Source organism: Dermacentor albipictus, chromosome 10 (genome assembly GCF_038994185.2).
Source record: "Dermacentor albipictus isolate Rhodes 1998 colony chromosome 10, USDA_Dalb.pri_finalv2, whole genome shotgun sequence".
NCBI lineage: Eukaryota > Metazoa > Arthropoda > Arachnida > Ixodida > Ixodidae > Dermacentor > Dermacentor albipictus.
The window spans coordinates 84747102-84766412 of NC_091830.1; the positions used below are offsets into that span (position 1 = coordinate 84747102).

General features: G+C 44.8%; 1 long non-coding RNA gene across 2 annotated transcripts; it reads right to left on the reverse strand.

Annotated features, from left to right (window-relative positions):
* Positions 1-2815: 2815 nt before the first annotated feature.
* LOC135918600 (uncharacterized) lies at positions 2816-18272 on the reverse strand. 2 transcript variants are annotated; one of them, XR_011508842.1, is made up of 4 exons: positions 17927-18272; positions 15006-15092; positions 8646-8863; positions 2816-3013 (listed from the first exon to the last, which is right to left on the reverse strand). It is a non-coding gene; the product is annotated as an uncharacterized lncRNA (long non-coding RNA). The 2 variants fall into 2 exon arrangements; XR_010569699.2 differs by having other exon boundaries at positions 14993-15092.
* Positions 18273-19311: the final 1039 nt, after the last annotated feature.

Here is a 19311-nt window from a genome sequence, read left to right on the forward strand (position 1 = left end):
CTTTCAGGATGCTCTTGCCCTAATGTTTATGTCCAGCTACACAAGCGCTTTTTCTTTTCGTTTTAATTTCGCGATTCGTTTGTATACTACTGTTGAAGTTTTAACATTTCTCATAGTTACGCTGCATCCTTAGCGTTAAATTTTCATGCATTAATGTTTCTCAGCACGGCATCGATTTGAGACGGTCTAATGCATATTGCGCGATGGCAATTTGAACTTTATATGGCGCTTGCCTGCTATAATCTTGGGGATTTGGTGTGCGGGTTATATATTTAGGTTGATTAGAAATTTAAAACAGTTTTTTATGTGTAGTGGTTGCATTTCAAATGTGATATTACATATTCTCAATACCCTTTATTTAAATGAATAGGTTTTCATATAACCGCTAGCTTGTTATCGAGTTCCCTGAAGGGGCGGAACGCACTTATTTCAGGAATAAGCAGGCAATCAAAAATGAAATGCTGGTCTTCACAGCTGGAAAATGCTGCTATCGCAGTAAGTGAGCGCACAGCAGAAATAATTAATGAAAAATGCTGTCTTATTTTATTTATTTCTCGCTCGCGGAAATTAAGGTGTTGATGCATTGCTCGTGTAGATCCGTTAACATTTACTGAGCAGGAACACTGTGAACCGAATTGACAATTCTTTTTTGACGTTTTAGAATGAATGTTATAACTGTCAATCCAAGAAATAGCACGCGGTATATATATATTACTGAAACAGCCCTTGCTAATGCAGATTGCCTGCAGTTACCTAACTCATTTTGTTCACAGCCTTTGAATAGGGCCTAGAGTAGAACACGTGTGAATCTCTAAGAATTTCTCCCAAATTCAGGACTGATTGTTTTATGCCATGCGCACTGCCTGATTCTGCTAGTCATGCCGAGAAACCCCGTTTTTTCTAACTGTTCTAGGTCAAACATGATTTCCAGAAAGTACACATGGCAGATTATTTTGTTTCCCTAAATTAAATGACTATTTTTGCTAGTGTTTACTGACGCAAATTCTTGGATTTCACAAGAAAACCGTTGCACGAAGGCCGCACTGTGCCTACAATATTTGTAACTAGGCTTCTTATGCTGTGGTAGGTCCTGCTGCATTTTTTATTAGAAAGTTCTACGTTGACTAGGTGTGCGCTCTTAACAAGACGGACGGGTCTTTCGAATTTTGTGTTTTAAATATTCTCTGTTATCACGAAATATGCCAAAGAGTGTTACCTGAGAAATCTCTTGCAGCAACATTTCTTCATTCACCCCTTCGAACTCTTTGCTCAAACTTCTGTTCTTGCTGTATGGTGATATGTCAACACGAAAAAATTGGCAAACGCATTTGTCATACTGACACCTCTGATAATATTTCTTTATATTTTCCAGTACATGCATCTCCTCTAAATAAGGGTGAAGTTGCTCTGGGAAGCGGTAACAAATTCAACGACACCACCACGTTGTCGCGATCCTTGGGAGCCTGACCAGCCCACCGTCACCCGCGCACTAACCAGCCACCCTACCTACGCCACCTCTCTGCCCCGAAAGTCCTGGCCAGCCCACCGTCCTCGGCACCTTGCCTAATTCCTATCCTCAGAGCCCTGCCTGATCCTCCACCAACCACCTATCCTCACGCGAAGTGGTTCTTGGGCGGCTGCGTGTAAGATAAACTGTTTGAACATAACCGAGTGTCACCCATTTATGTCGACGCAAAATGCCGGTTTGAGCAAATTTATTTGTAAATAAACTGTCACGAAAGTGAATTTCAGTATTCCTTTATTATTGTTTGCATGTACAGTGCAGATGTGCAAACATCGGCTCCCGCTTTCTCAAATGTTTTCGGCTGCGAAGTAACCTCTAATCCCAGAGAGAAGTGGCACATTTGACGCCCAACATAAAGCGGAATACGTCGACACCAAATTTTTAGCGGTGGGTGGACTTTCCTCAAATTTACGAGGCGTTTTCTGTCCGACCACGCCACCGCCGCGCTTGGCCTAACGCCAGTTAGACCTACCCGCTCGTATGGGGGCTCGTTGAGAGCGCCTGTAGGGCGTTTTACAACTTATGGAAGATGGCTGCGGCGATGCAAGTCACTGTTGAAGGGGAGGATACAATTCCCAAAGAGAACAGCAAAAGCACGGGATGGATTATTGCGCTTTCAAAGCGCAAATTGGCACCAGCGAACCAAACCGGACAAGGCTATCAGCCCCCCCCCACTGTGCTATGCGGCAGAAACAAGGGTGCGGCTTTACTCAACGTACCAGACTTAGAAACATCAATGAATTTGGTGCTATACTCCCGGACAACTTTCTGTGGCTATAAAGGGAGAGCTACGGAGGCGGATCTTCTGCACATCCCTATTGAAAATTTGCCCGATGCTGGGCATAGTGGAATCCATCATCCATCATCATGGTGGATTATGGTAGTGGGTGGCATGCTGGGTGACGGGTGGCATGCTGGGTGCTGGGTGGCATGCTGGGTGACGGGTGGCATGGTGGGTGCTGGATGACATGGTGGGTGACGGGTGGCACGGTGGGTGCTGGGCGGCATGGTGGTTGCTGGGCACGGCGGGTGCTGGGTGGCACGGCGGGTGCTGGGTGGCACGGTGGGTGATGGGTGGCGCGGTGGGCACTGGGTTGGATATCATCATGGGCGCAGGACGTCAAAGGCAAGTTGTGTGATGAATTGAAGGAGCAGCCATTCCTATTCGGAAGCTCATGACGGGCTATCTTTATGTGTTGTTGAGTCTTGTGAAGTGTACAGTCTGTATATACATGTTGCCAAGATGTGGCTATTTTCATGCCAAAAAGAATCAATCTGTAAAGCACCATACTACATAGCATATCATCACAGTTTATTGAAAAAGCATCACTGGACTTGTACTGTATTTACTTTTCTACTCGCTTGCCCTGGCGTCCTGCTTGTGTAAAAGAAAGCTCCAATGGTGCTTTCGCAGGGAAGCAAGGTGGTTCTCCGGATGTGGTGCTGGTGGCATCATTGGATGGTCACTTCTATATTTCTCCAGGCAGTCTAAAAGGAGAGTGCAATAAATATATAAGTAAATTGTTTTTCCAATGATTTCTAGCAATAAGTGAATGAAGAAAATCTGCTCTAATCACTTCAAAAAAAGTTTCAGATAACAAAATGCAGCAAATGTCACACACAAAACATGCTACCCAGGGTGCAAGCCAGCCCAGGTTTATTTGCAGTGAGAATGCATACATATGCATCACATTGTTTTGCAGATTTACATGGAATTTTTGTATGTTTTTTGCCAAAGCCACGTCTCTTCTCATCTGGAGGTTGGCTTAACTGCAAAATTTAGACACAAGGGAGCTGTACTCAAAGCCTTATGGGGTGGATATTTGGCTTCTGATTTTGCATAATTTGTCTGCTCTTCGACCACCCAAATTCCTGTCAAATTCGGAGAGCCACAATTTGGCTACACTGTCTCTAACGCATGCAGGAGAGCTGCAAGGTGCAAGCTGTCTGGTTTGTCCATTCTATCATTTGTTATCTTTACTTGTTGCTCGTGCAGTTGGTGAGGAAGTCGTAACTTTAGCATTTGCCATATAGGCATAAAAGATTTCATATAAAAGCTGTATAATGGCTGGCTTGCAAGCTTTATTTAGCTGCAAATGATGGCAACTAATGTTTTAAAGTGAAGCATTTTTCGCCTCTTCTCCCAACATTACGGGCGCTGCAGCTGCTATGGTCTTGTCATGCGTGCCGTTGGATTTCTTGCAACATTACCAGATGGCGCTCACCTCTGCACATCCTGACCGGCGCTGCTGCCCCAGCATTTCACCGTTAGTGTGTATTGCACGTGCTTTGCTGGTTTTAATTTCCATGCGAGAAAAATGCAGATGCTGGGCTGCGATAGTGTAAACATTAGAATCGTCCTTAGTCTGAAGAGAACGCTTTGAGCTGGAATCTCAACAGTGTGTTGCCCATGTATGTAGAAGGAGCCCATTAACACGCGCCAGCAAGGCGTGCACTCGACGTCGAGGTCACCCAGACTAGAAAGAAGTGTCACACAGAACAGGAGCGTCTTCGCTATGCAGTGAAATGTAGTGCAGACCGCGAACTTATGTATACATACAATTACAATACCTAATTGAAGTATGCACAGCCTCATATTTCAATTAAAGTTTAATATTTCTCCCATGATACGGTGCGCCATGTGAGGCAATGACAACGCTCAATTCCCTCTCAGAGATTATGAACAATGACTCGCAACAACGCCTCAAGCAAACACATCTCTCTGTGTGTTCTGTGGACTATGCAGACAAACAGAAGTGGTGCATGCAAGGTAACGCTTAACATCAACTTGCCACTTTCGTATTGGACTAAACGCTGAAAAAATTACAAACTTGCTACTAACATCACCGTTAATTATTGTCAATCAAAGCAAACAATGTGAGCTTCGTGTACATCGATTCTCACAGTGCATGGGATCTGCCATTTTTTTTCTACTTTTCAATCTCTATATTGCTACTTTGCTAAGCTAACCTACATCTTCAATGTAAAAGAAGCCTAAAGAAGCATCTTAACGTAATACACAGCAATTTTTCATGCTCGTCTGTTTAAAAAAAACATATTTCTGTAGGAAATGAAATCTTCGGCAGAGTGTTGATGCGACTACAAGAGTACCTAGTACTTCGATCCATAAAACAATTGAATCTTGGCAGAAGAATGCCAGTTACAGTTACACTATACAGTCCTTTCTAATCCAGGCTGCCGGAAAGCGCTGGAATTCCGCATGATGCCCAGCACCTTGCTTTTCTTGGCACCGACGAGAGGCATGAAAATTTTAGGATGCTTTGCGTAGAACAAGATCAGCTATGCAGATCAGAGCGTACATGCGAATAATGTATGAGGTGCTTTCTTTGTGTAGCAGTTCTTTCCTCATTCTTATGCTTAAATAAAATGAGATCACTGAAAGTATGCCGAAAGTGCTGATAGGCCATGTCTTACAAACTTCAATAATCAGAACATTTAAAATCAAGAAAGCGGCTGACAGATGGAATAGCACACTGTGGTATGAAGGTTATAAACATGGATGAGGTGCCTCAGAAAGGCTGGCCAATGATTCGATAGGAGCTATCTTCGTCAAAAGTGGCCTGGTCAGCCTTGGCATATTAGTTTTAAAGGACTAGTAGGGTGACCTTCACGTGCAGTTGTTGTCAGTGGCAGCTGGTTGTAAAGGGAGAGACTTTAAAGAGAATGGGCGCTGTCGTCTGACGTCTGTAAGCATGGTTCCTAAGACGAGGGCACAAGACCGTGAGAATAGGAAGGCGGCGAGAAAAGAAACGAAAGAAAAGGAGAAAAAAAGAGATGCCAAGAGGCAAAAAAAGAAAGACAAGAAAAAGAAGGGCATGGGAGCGTGTTAAGGAAGTGAGGGGTTAGGGAGCATTCAGGAATGTCATTGGCGGCATGTTTCTGCCGTTTTAGAAGATCTGGTCAGGCGGTCAGTGTGCGAGTAACAGAAAAGACCCCAAAAGACATCAGTTGAAGGAATGACTTGAGTAGCGTAGCAGCAATGCGTTGGGTAATGTTGAAAAAATTAAGATGGCGACAAGGAGTCTGGGATGCAATGCATGTGGTAGCTGGCAGGCAGAGGCATGGTGTTTTAGGGATGTCAGCCTCAGTAGCTCAACGCAGGTGTCGTCACAGTGGTATATAGAGCTGGTGATACCCTGTGTGACTGATGCGCAGAAAAAGGTATCCTGGCATCTGGGATTTTGGATTGTGGTGGTGAGGGTGTTAAAAAAATATGATAGAAAACAGACAAAAGGGAGGAACTGAAAGTGGAATATCAAATAGCAGGATTACATGAGCAAAAGTGGGCGGAGGCAGGTGTACATGGGAAAAGGGGTCATACAGTTGATATAAACATTAAAACATGAAAGAATATAATAAATTGAGTAGTAAGCAGGTAAAAATTAGAAACGGTGAAATAGGTGAGGTTAAGAATTAAGTTTAGCTGGTGGCACAATGTGTTTTGTGCCTTGGTTGATGACATGAGGCTTTCCGATTTAAGTTACAGCTTTAAAGTTTTTAAAGATTCTAAGTTGCTATGTGTTAAATTGATTTCCATTGGATGTAGGCATTTAAACTTGTGTATGAGGTATGATTCCGTATATTTCCTCTGGCAAGGTGAGCGGAAATTTGTAGTCTATAGAGCCTTGCTTTGTCACATATTACATGTTCATTGAAATGGCTGGCTACTGCTTTAGGTAAATTGTTTTGTATCTGTGCGATGACCGTTCAGTCTTTTATGAATTTTTTTTCCTGTCTCACCTATGTATTATTTGCTACAAGTGGCACATTCTAGACAGTAGACAACATTGCTTGATGTGCAGATGAAACTCGAAGTTACCTTGTTTCAGTAATTTGATGCTGTACTTATTACTGTAGTAGTAGATTAAATATGTTTGCATGTAGAGCACCCGGGCAGCCACAGGGACTGGTTCCTAAGTTTGTTGTTTTTAGTTTGGCACGTACAAGAATGTCCTTAATATTATAGTGTTGGATCTCAAGACTACTCTGGGCAGGGCAGGAAAAATCTTGTTTCTGGTTGCTGGGGAGAATTGGGTAGTATTTATTGAGGATGTTGTTCATGTTTGGGAGTGTGTTTGAGAATTTAGCAGTAAGAAGAGGCGCTGTTCTTGTGATCCTAGGGTGCGGCTTGAGCACCTCGGCTCAGTCAAGTTTGGTTGCATCGGTGCAGGCTTTCTGAAGGGCACTCATTGGGTGGTTCCCGTTTGATAGGGTTTCTTTAAAGTGATCAAGTCTATCTATGTAGTCTTGGTTTTCAACACACATGTGACGTAGCCATGTACTTGGCCTTTAAATATGCCTTCTTTGCAATGTGGCTTGATGGTGGCTTGTATATTCAAGGTATTGTTGTTTGTCAAAAGGTTTCCATACAGCATTGTCATTAGTGTCCCAGTGTCAATGTATATTGTTGTGTCCAGAAAGTTTATGCGCTCCATTGAAGATTTTGATGTGAATTTTATTGTTGGGTGAAAAGAATTGAGAAATCCTACATATTTATCTAGGCTGTCTTGACCATGTCACCATATTATGAATATGTCGTCTATGTATCGTAGGTATGTGTGGGGCCTGTCAGTGCAGTGCTATAGAAAGTCTGTAGAATCCCCATAAATATGTTAGCATAAATATGTTTTCCCATGTACATGTGTTTCCGCCCGCTTTTGCTCATGCCACCCTCTTATTTGTTATTCCAGTTTCAGTTCACCCCCATATTTGTCCGTTCTTTATTATATTTTTTCGAAACACCCTCACCAACATATTCCAAAGTCCCAGGCGCCAGGATACCTTCTTCGGTGCCTCAGCCACACAGGGTATCGCCACTTCTGCATACCGCTGTGACGACACCTACATTGAGCTACTGGGACTAACGTCCCTAGAAAGACCATGCCGCTGCCTTCCAGCTACCCTATGCACTGCATTCCGGACTCCTTACTGCCATCTTAACTCCTTCTAAATTATCCGACGCATTGCTGCTATACTACTCAAGTCATTCTTTCAACTAATGTCTTTTCGGGTTGTTTTTGTTACTCGAGCACTGACCGCCTCACCGGCTCCTTTAAAGCCACATGAACATGCTGCCAAAGACACCCCTGAATGCTCCCTAACCTCTTGCTTCCCCAACACCTTCCTTTGCCCTTCTTTTTCTTTTCTTGTTCTTTCTTTCCCTCTTGGTGTCTCTTTTTTTCTCCTTTTCTCCCCGCATTCCCACTCCCGCTACTGTTCCTACGTCTTAGGAATCATGCTTACAGACATCAGGTGACCGCGCTCATTCTCCTTCAAGTCTCTCCCTTTACAACCAGCCACTCCCGACAACTGCATGTGACGTCACTCTACTAACACTTTAAAACTAACATGCCGAGGATGACGAGGCAGCCTTTTAGAAGATAGGTCCTCCTAACGAAACGTTGGCCACCCTTTCTGAGGCACTTTATCCCTGTTTATAACTTTTACATCCCAATAATCAGAATAGTGTTTTGAAATTGCTTGGCTGTGAACGCTGCAGATTGTAAAGCAGCACATCAGGTGACCACAGTCAACACTTTGGAAGGCGGTGGTTTAAAAAGCTTCTTTAGACCATACAATTTGCCAAGCTGTGTCGGAACCCAATTTTCTTGAGAAGCATTATTTCAAAAAAGTGAAATGAAAGCTGCAGTGTGAAAAGCTACAATAACGCATGCCAAGTCTACATTAGAAATTTCAAAGACAATGAGGTGCTTAAATGTTCACTTCTGTTAAGACAATGAGCAGCAGGTGAATGCAAGCTATCGAGGTCCTGTCAAAATTAACCGCTCGAGTAGCCACCCGACTTTCTTGATTGTTTTTAATTGAAACTGATTATGGGGGAAACTTTGTGGATGGTTTTCGCTGGAAACCCATATCCCGAAATTATCTTGTGCTGCTTTTCATACCCACACAGACATTTAAATTGTGTGTCGAGACACAGTGCATATACAGCAGAAGAAAAAGATATAATATATAGGCACTTGCCTCATTCTTGCTTTGGCATTTCTTGTCGCTCTGTATACATCATGTAATGCTAACTCATTCAGATAACTTGTAGATATGCAGTTATATTTCTTAAATGAGGTGACAGTTGACTTACTCTTCAAAGCAGCCACTTTCTCCGAGAGGTGTTGCCAGAAGCTTCCCAGATGCGCGGCACATTGTCCGGCAGGCCTGTCCAGTCAGGTTGCTTTCACCTGCTTGCACTGGTGTCCACAGGTGCCATGACACCTCTAATGGGCACTTTCCGTTGGAAGCAGACTTGAATATGTAATGCCACTTGTTGAGTGGCATCACAAATCCCACACCAATCTGTACCTGCAATAGATATGAAGTGTTTTTTTCCTGAGCAGTATTCTTAACACTAAAACGCACTTGTATAAAACAATATGATATAGGTTAGTTAGGTCCGTCAATTTCTGATGCAACTCTATATTTTCCAATTTCTGCCCCTCGAACAAGTTTTAAAAAAACTGGGGTTAAACCCAACCTCACCAAGAAATTCATTTTTGTGTAAAGGATTAAACTAATAAAATTTTCCCATTTCAAGGGCAGCAAACACTCAAATTTCGTACAGTCTAACCTTGCAATAATGCAATTAATAGAGAAAGCGAAACAATTGATTCAAATAGGCGCACCGCTATGCAGAGAACAGTGCAAGAACGAGTGACGTCAAGGCCTCCAAGATTGCACTATCACACGGAGAATAGTGCAGCACATGTTACCTAGAGACTTACGCGTGCCAGTCTCCAAAATCCACCACCATCACACACTACATGGCCTTGTTCTAAAGAACACTGGAGACATGCCTTGAAAGTATGATTACCCTTGTATGGTTGAAAACAAGTGAATTCCCTTGTGGGCTCTGAAAACCACACGCACCACTCACTCATCTCAGCAGTTATATTTTCGTCATGACTAAACTGCAACGACGAATGCACCAAGTCCCGTCACAACTTCAAACTTCAGAACTCGGTGTGCACGCTCCTTTTACTGCGACCAGGTTCGAAATGTTTGTTGTAATAGTACAGCGCTAGTACAGCGGCAGCGGAATTCTCTTTAGGGACAATTGCACATTCTACATCTTTTTGTAGGTTTTTGCGCAATATGTGTGTTGCTGTTTTTCGTCATTAAGCCCTTCAGTTGATGTCTAGCGCCCGTTCAGACTGTGTCTCTTCGTGTGTGTGTGTGCCCTTGCACTTGTCATGATGTCCAAGTGCAGCTACCACCAACTAGAACTAACTTTTGCATTAATCAGAAATACATATTAGCACGCCTTATAAAAAGCCAAAGGATATTAGCACTATGCTGACCGGGAATGAGAAATGGTAAGAATATTCTGGCTGAAAACAACATTTCATGTTTATCAACACTGACGGGCAAGTAATTAAGAAAGTTGGTGTACGTTAATGTTTACCTTTTGAGTGATACAAGCGACCGAAAGAAGACAACAAGACACAAAAGCTACCAATTCAACATTAATTTTGATGCAAAAATTAAAGATAATATGTATACTGCATGTGCCCTTGCACTGCACAAGCGATCTTTTAAGACAAAGGGCACAAGTTGCAATACAAATGTACAAAATCATGATAAACAGTACTTGCATAAAAATAGAACAAATAAGCACAGAGTGATCACTATTCCGTGTCATTTCGAGAGTATTCCTCTTTGTAATGCAATCATAATGAGCACTGGCTGACAGATGTCCCTCTTTTTTAAATGGTATGCCTCAGTGATAATGTTGATCAATCGGTTGCCTTAAGTAAACCAAAGATATGAACAATCTAAATCTGGCGTACATCACCAGTTGTGTCAATACATTGTCAAGTGGGACGAGCATGCTTGTCCCTTGAGTGAATAATGATGCTCTCCTGGGCACATGCTTATACACCGGCCAGTCTGCCCCATGTACAAGACCGTCCATTCTTAGTACGAAGATGGTGCAGAGTGGCCGAACTCCGCGGATTGCCAGCGTGCATGGCATGGCTGTGAAACGGAGCTAAGCGGCGCAGGCGCACAGGGGCTTAGAGGTGGGACTTCATGTCGTGTGTCATCCGCTAAAGCATGGCATGCTCCCGCACTTTAGCAGATGACACGAAGCTCCACATCCCCCCTGCATCATGCACGCTGGCACTCCGCGGGGCGTGGCCACGCCGAGTCGTGTTCGTGCCAAGAGTTGACGACCCTGTACATTTGAACAAACATACACATGAACAGAGGCATAGACTACACTGCTAATGACGGACACAAGACATATTTAGTGGTAATTTATACAAATCTCCCTTGCCTGGACGCCTTTCTCAATGCGTTTGTGGAATGCTATGCACACATATTTCGAGCGAAAAAATAAAGTAGGCAGGTATGCAGCACAGTCCACAAGTGAACTGAGAAAAGCGAACAGGCAAGCGAGGTACGCTTGGTTAAACATACCACGAAATATGTCTAGTGCGTGTTAGGGGCAGTGTACTGCATTCCAATGTTAGGAAGCTGACAGGCCAGGAACTAAATATGTACCAAAGAAATCACCACATTTTACTGAGAAGACCGGCATGTTCGTCTGACTTGGCCGTGCATTGCCGCAATAGGGCTTTAGGCCAGATTAAATTAGTTTATCTGTTTCCACCCAGGTTGAAAAATTGACAAGAGAAATCAGAGAGGCATACCAGAAGACGTGTGAGCAAGCCCTCATTATGAATGCATGAAAAAAGGCGTCCTTTCTAGATGACAAGGGATAGAAATTAGTCTGACTATTCACCTTTTTTTACGCAAATACTGTTTATTGTGATTTTTTGCCTTTGTATTACAACTCACATTTTCCTTCTGAAGGAACTTGTGCACAATATAAGCACACACTCAGTGTTATTTTTATTCCTTCTATCAAAATACTCAGTCATCACTGGTCATGTTGTATGGTCTCCCTTCCTTCACTGTGTAAATTTTGTCCTCAAGAGTTATATGAACTGACTGGCAAACTCAAGACGACACTACAAATTTCACCTAGAGGATACGGCTGGTTCTCTGAAAATGCACAAATACTGCGACAAGTGTCTGTTGGAACACTGTAGCAATAATGGGTGGAAGCTACCTTTGACATTGCTGCAATACATCAGTTGTCACATGGCTACAACCCTTAAGAAACAACAGAAATGTAAGTGCACAGCAAAAACAAGCAGGTACATCAACCACAAATTTGACTTCAGCAGCCAGAACATAGGCTGTTTCATGTAGCTAAAGTATTAGCTAATATGTGGAAAATACATGCACAACCACCCTTAGCTTGAGATACCTGCATACCAACATAAAACAACGAGTTGCAGTGCACATGATGCTTGTTCTTAACACTAGTATTTTGTGAAAAATACTTTTTGTATTACGTACAATGCTTTCAATTCATTTGCCCAGTAATCAAAGGCTTTTGACAGCATTACACTTTGCACTTGCTAGTTGAAAATATTCTCACCTGAACAGCACCAAGCAGAATAAATAGAAAACTGCCCACTGTGCTAACCAAATATGTGGAGACACACAAAGTAATAGAATTATTTCTGGACAGCTGTAGACATAGAGCTTGTTGGCTGATAATCAGTATTAAAATTACACCACTGCCAAGCAGATGTTCTGTGTGGTGCTGTTGAAATCAAGTTCACTTGATGAGCAACATAGCAATAACCAGCAAATGCTTTAGCAATAGCGAGCAGGCAATCTTGCATGTGCAAAACTGCATGCGTATTTAATGATAGTGCATCAATAGACTGAACTATGTACCAACTATGTGGTCTATGCAGTATAGACAAAGTCGAAAACGATGCAACTGGACACAGACTCTGCCACATTGCCTACTTGCATGAATGGGTATAGCTTAAGAAAAATATTAAAAAATGTAGAGAAAAAAAGCAAGCTTACTAGAAAACTCCTCACTGCTGTAGTACTTACAGCACAGTGAATACTGGCCTTCATGTACCATTTAAAAAAATTCAAGCTCGTGTCCATTGTTCTGGGAACTTGAAAAATATTGTGAAATTAATGGAGAAGGTTGGGCTAGTTGGCGTTGACAGAGCTCCTGTGACATAGTTACTAGCACAAACAAGGCGTACGGAATAAAAGTCGGACTAGCCAAAGCGGTAGGCTTCAACTGACATGCTTTATTCAGAAGAAACATGCAAAGAGGCCACCGCATGCTCAGTTAATGTGGAGACATATGCATAAACGAATGTGCCACATAGGGGATAACGAAATGCACATAGAAGCTGATAAGCATCCACAAGAAGCCATTACAAAGCATTCACCAAATTTTTCTGAAGACACAACACTTATTTATCAGCTGTTACCAGTGATGGAGTGCTTATGCATTCATCAGCAGCTTTCGAAGTGCAAAACACCTCAAACATTTCCCTATATAACTGCCTGGCAAACTGACTGAGCACTTGTGTGTTATGAAAACATGGGGAGCATATATGGGTACTTTAACAGTGATCAGCCAAGTTGCCAGCGCCTGTGAGAGCATTTACAGCGTTCCGGTACTCCCCAAGCCACTCATTCAGGCACCTGTTTGTTCAATATACCACTTTCCACAGGGAAGGGCAATGTAGTATACCACCACTACATTTCAGTTAACAAAGCAGGTGACATGCTCCTTAGTGCATGTACCTTGACGCCCGGCAATGTTTACCAACTTGCATATTCTTGTGAGCGTTAGCGGTGCTGAAAAAATGCCCACACCAAACTTGTTCGCCACCTTTCTTCTAGGCGGTGGGACACCCTGTGTATGTATGGCAGAGCTGCACGGCTACCACTGGGACGTGCGTTACTGTACGTCCAGTGGGCAATGTGGTAGTGCCAATGACTTTTTTGTTGTGCTGGCTTTGCTGTTAAAAACATTGTGGGTGTTTTCGAACAGTGTTCAGTAGGACTCAAGTTCACACATGAGTTGCCAGAAGATGATCGCCTGCAATCATTCGATATTCGTATAATTTTAAATCAGACTTTCCTTTATTATATATACTCTCTTAGGAAAAAGAAGCCCTTGCTCAACTACCGTTTGGCATACTCCATGGTAAAGGATGCATAGCTCCTAGCTGCCCGAGAGCTGTTCTGGTTAAATCTTGTGCACCAGGTTTCCTGCAGCGCTCAGCAACCAAGCGAGCCATTTATGTAGGGCCGGATATCTCGATAACACCTTGGTGTCAATTACTGGGAGCCTCATTAAAGAGGTAAAAACAGATCTGGCAGCTGCTCGGTGCAATAACGCACGTCCCAGTGGGCGCCCTGTGGCTGTGCCATCTGTACATGGGGTGTCCCACCACCTAAACAATGTGGCAAACCAGTGCAGTGTAGGTGTTTTCTTCAGCGCCACTAGAGCTCGCAAGAATGTGCAGGTCGGTAAGCAACGCCGGGAATCAGGGTACATGCACTAAGGAGCATGTTCACCCACTTTTAACTGCAATGTGGGGGTGGTATACAAGATTTCACTTCCCTGTAGAAAGTGCTGTATTGGACAAAAGGGCAGGTTCTTGAACGAGAGGCTTAGGGAGCACCGGAACGCTGTAAACGCTCTAGCAGGCACTGCCCATTTGGCTGACCACTGCCGAAGATGTGCTCGTAAATGCTACCTGTGTTTTCAAAACAAGCAAGTGCTCAGACGGTTTGGCAGGCAGTTAGATAAGGAAATATTTGGTGTTTGGCATTTCAAAGGCTGCTGATGAATGTGTAAGCACTCCTTCACTGGAACTCACTGATAAAGGAGTGTTTGTTGTACCTTGAGAAGAACCTGCTGAATGCTTTGTAATGGCTTGTTGTGGGCAGTATTGGCTTTGTTGCGCATTTGGTTTCCTCCCATGTGGCACATTTATTTATGCATCTGTCGGCAGATATTTTTGAGCATAAGGTGGGACCTCATTGCGTGTTTCCTAAATAAAGCTTCTAAGTTGAAGTCTAGTGCACTGTCTTGTCCAACTATTTTCAATTAGTCTTGCTCGTGCAAGTAACCCTCACAATAATTGTAATACCAATGTTAAACAATGGTAAGCATGCTGCATGCTTAGACCTGTGACATATTTGGCCCATTACACTTTTAATCCTTACGTGTGCAGAAACTGCACAAGCGTGTAGCCTAAACGAAAAAAAAAGTGGATATAAAAGGTATAACACAGGAAAGTTTCAAATCAATAAAACAAAATAACAAGAGGTAGATATAATTTGTACTAAGCAAAATAAAATGTAACGCGCAGCCAAGTGATTGATGCAAGAAAAAATAAACCTCAAGACATGTTAGGTCTAGTTTTAAAGTGAACAAGGTAATGTGTACATAATGTCTACAAACACAAATAAGCAGCAAGTTGAATAAAGTTGAGCAGATATTTAGCCTATTTAGTAAGCACTGCTGAGTAATATGTCCATGAACTTATTGACGAATGATACCGAGATCCTACTTTTGCGAACACATACACTTCAGTCATGCCTGACCAGACCATCCGATTACACACAGCGCTGCTGCAGCCATAGCTCCTCCCTGACGTGCACACTGTTGTTGGTCACGGCCTTGCCACTGCAAGATAGGTTCTGTGTTAACTTATAGCAGTGGCACTTTAAAGAAGTCATTGTGAACACATGCAAGGAGCACAGAAAAAGTCACAAAAACAATGTTTGCACCACTGCAGGGTGGGAACAGAGCACAAGGTCAACGTTACTGATGAATATTGTGATAATAGGGACCTCTTCATGACAATAAAGTTTTTAAGACCTACAGCTACAGTACATTACAAACAAATGTTTGTTTACGTAACAATTCATTTTTTTCTATCAGTTAAGCAACTTTCCCTTGTCATCTCTAGTTATGTCAAAACACCTTGTCTCAAAACGTAAGCTGTAGTAGTAGCAAGCCGTATTGCTTAAATTTTTTTGCCCGACCCCTATGAGGGAGATTTTGTGCGCGACGGCTTTGAGCGAGTAAACGGGCCGTCGCGCGAACATATCGCTCGTTCTTTGTCGCCTGGTTCTGGAAATCTAGAATTCGTCGCTCGTCGCCCAGAAGTGCTATGAGCGAACAGACAATAGCGCGAAGCCAGAACTGGATGTACATCAGTCGAGTACTACCGCTTGTTGCACGGAACAAGCAAACGACTATTTTGATACGTGCAAGGTTAAGAACCTACTGCAAGACATTAAAGAAATGTTTTATGCTGCTCCTTTGAGTAAAACACAGCAAACTAAATTAATAAAGCACACTTTTGGCGCGTATTTGCTGCCCTCATACCGGCAACACCGGGTAGACGGCTCTCATTGTCGTCGCTCGCATAGGGTACGACTTGTACGGAACGAGCGAGCGCGACAGCCATCTACATCGCGTCTCCGTCGCGCGCAAGACCGCTCGCATGCGGTACGACTTGTAGGGAACGAGCGAGCGCGACAGCCATCTACATCGCATCTCCGTCGCGCGCAAGACCGCTCGCATGGGGTACGACTTGTACGGAACGAGCTAGCGCGACAGCCATCTACATCGCGTCTCCGTCACGCGCAAGACCGCTCGCATGGGGTACGACTTGTAGGGAACGAGCGAGCGCGACAGCCATCTACATCGCGTCTCCGTCGCGCGCAAGATCACTTGCATGGTGTTTATACTTTTTCCCAATAACTGCTCACAAACCGACAACCGCGTAAACAGACATTATTTACAACCTCGAAGCATAAGTAAGAGAGGAAAGGTAGTTCTGAACTTAGTGTCACACATTACTTCCCCTCTCTTCTTTGGCTTCTGGATTGGATTGGCGCGGCTCGCTACGTGCTTGCGCGCGCTTTTCCGAGCGCAGATTGGTGTGCGCCTGGTTTCTGCACTAGGCTGTTATGCAATCGCTTTTTCGAGCGCAGATTGATGTGAGCCTGCTTTCTGCACTAGGCTTTTGCACGATCGCCTGCTTTTTGCACTGGGCTTTCAAAAGGCGAAGTGAGCGTCGCTTATTGCGGAAGTGCAGCGCCGCGGGCCTACCGTGTATGGAAGCGCGCAGCAATGCCGGGAAACATTCATACAAAAGCAAAGGGTCAGAAAAGTGCGCTTCATTTTCCATTACTATGTCACACTGGGTAGCGCCGTGCGATCGCTTTTAATAAACGCAGAAACGAGTCCTTGCAGCGCATGTGCCTATTAATCGATGCCCACCATAGCCATATCAGGTGCGACTCGAGAAGCTGTAGAGTCACCCTGTAGCCGGCGGAGTCGAGGTAGCGCTTCACCTTCTGCCAGTAGCTTTCGATTTTCTGGGTGTGAGCGCCCGTGATTGGGTCTACAAAGCTTATGCTGTGGTTAACAGCCTCCCATTGCAAATTCAGTCTTGCTCCGTTAGCCCCCGCTAAGTTCGGGATGCAGTTGTATGGGGCCCATTCATCACTGTGGATGGTGGTTCCCGGTTCAACGTTGGCTGCAATAATGGGGCCTAGCGTCGCCGCGTCTCGTCGGTCGACCTTGAATAGTCGGAGCTCCCCGGTGGTCACGCAGATCATGCCGAATACCCATGGTCCACGATCTGCAATGCCGCCGTAATTTTGGCGGCTCGGCGGAACGTTGTCGCCCCTCATCAGGCGGCCTCGATTGTATTTTCGCTTGCCGCGAAGGAGGCATTCATCAATTTGCACAATCCTCCCGGGGCCACCGAGTGAGGGTCGCGCCAGCAGCTCGTCCCGCACGACCTCACGAGCGTAGTTCCTCCAGTCGGCGATGACATGGTCCGACAGATTAAGCAAGTCGCCGGTCATCTCCTTCATGAGCCACGTGCCTATGTTTTTGCTCACGCAGTACGCGAGCCAAATCACTTGCCGCCTGCAGTAAGCGACGCTCACTTCGCCTTTTGAAAGCCCAGTGCAAAAAGCAGGCGATCGTGCAAAAGCCTAGTGCAGCAACCAGGCTCACATCAATCTGCGCTCGAAAAAGCGATTGCATAACAGCCTAGTGCAGAAACCAGGCGCACACCAATCTGCGCTCGGAAAAGCGCGCGCAAGCACGTAGCGAGCCGCGCCAATCCAATCCAGAAGCCAAAGAAGATGGGGGGGAAGGAATGTGTGACACTAAGTTCAGAACTACCGAGAGGAAACGCCATTTCAGTAAGAATAGGTAAAGAGGCAGATGAGTCTTTATTACCCAACTTCAGCAGAAAAGTGGCAGCTCGCGCAAATGAGGACTGTTGCCGAACCTAATCCCTCTCACCGGAAGGCAGCGCTCACCAAGACTTTCAATTTAGCATTAAGCCAATAAACTTGCGCAAGCAAATTATGTCAACCAACGCTCAGCAAGCATCGGCACAGTCAATGTCGTCGTGGGAGTTCGATTTCTTACGCTCGCAAGGCACTCTAGGCACACACGAGAAGCAAGCACAGCATGCGTGTACTCACCTTTTAAATGGTACGATGCGGTCGAAAAGCGCCCTCCAAGTTGCCGGAGCTGCAAAGTTATTCCCGCATACATGCAGTTGCGTAGTGGACGACCTGCGGAACGCTAATAATGCGCATCATTTCTTTGCGGCGTCCACCGAACTCTCCACAACCACCACGGACAAAGGGAACGCGATCCATGGCATGAAAATCGTTGGTCCACGTTTGCCTGGCACACCACGCATACCGCGAGTTAGCAGCGAGACACAAGCTATCTTTTGGCAATTTTGTGCACGCGAACCAAGTCACAATTCATTACAGCAAACGAAAAAACACGATCAAACAAACACATCGTTGCAACTCGTACGACCGACAGCACATGTAAACAAGGGAACAAGATTGGTGGATGGATACTATGAGCAACCACTTTGAAACGGGGCGGTGGGTGGCGCTACCTGTGAAATTGGGAGTTTGGTTGGCCTCCGCGATGACTAAAATAATAACCAGCACACACTCGCTTTGTGCCTTGTTGCGCTCAACTGCATGTAGATGTTGCAATACATAAACAACCATCGCGCAGTTTCTATTATCCGCTATACTTTAGCGCAGAAAGAAATTGTATGACGTATTTTCGATTTCCAGCAGCTTCCGCCACATGCGGGTAGTAAAAAGATGGCCTTCGAGATTCGCGCATGCCATTTTTAGGAAACCTTCTCTGGGCTGTAATTTGAAGAAATATATTTATAAAGGTTTGGTAAAAAAGAAAAAGAAAGGTGTGGAAAGTGACGGGGTGGGTCCCCTAGCCCAGAACTCCACTGGCTTGTGTGGTCCGCCGTGCCTGGTCAAGGCTGGCGAGCCAAGTCTCCCATTGCTCCCTTCCGGAAAGTTTGCCGCCTACTTTCAGCTGTTTTGAAGCCCATCCATGGGCGTCTTGCGCTGGAGTTTGAGGTATAGTAGCGGCGCCTGGTGGCGGCGCGGTAAACGACATCTGGGTCGTACCAGCTTGGGTCGTATTGAGCCCTGGCTGTGGCGAAGCACGTTTCTAGGCCGAGTTTTGCGTCGATTCGCACTTTTTTATGCCCTGTTGCGAGTGCGAAAAGGCTCGTCACTTCTCACAGACCACGCCGACCACGCTGCGAGCTCGCCGCCGCCTATAGTTTAACGAGAACGGACTCTCTGTGTGCCGTGGGACGTAATGCTGGGAGGAGAAGGAATCGGTGACGCCGATCCGGAGAGACCTAGCCCAGCCTCGAAAAGGCGTCACCGTCATTACTTCTGCGTCGTGGGCTGCCATGAACAAGAAGGCCTGAATCCCAACATCAGATCCTACCGTTTTCCTGCAAGGCCTCACGAATTGGAGCGTCGGGCGTGCTGCATAGCTGCAGTTCGTCGCGCTGAATAAGCGA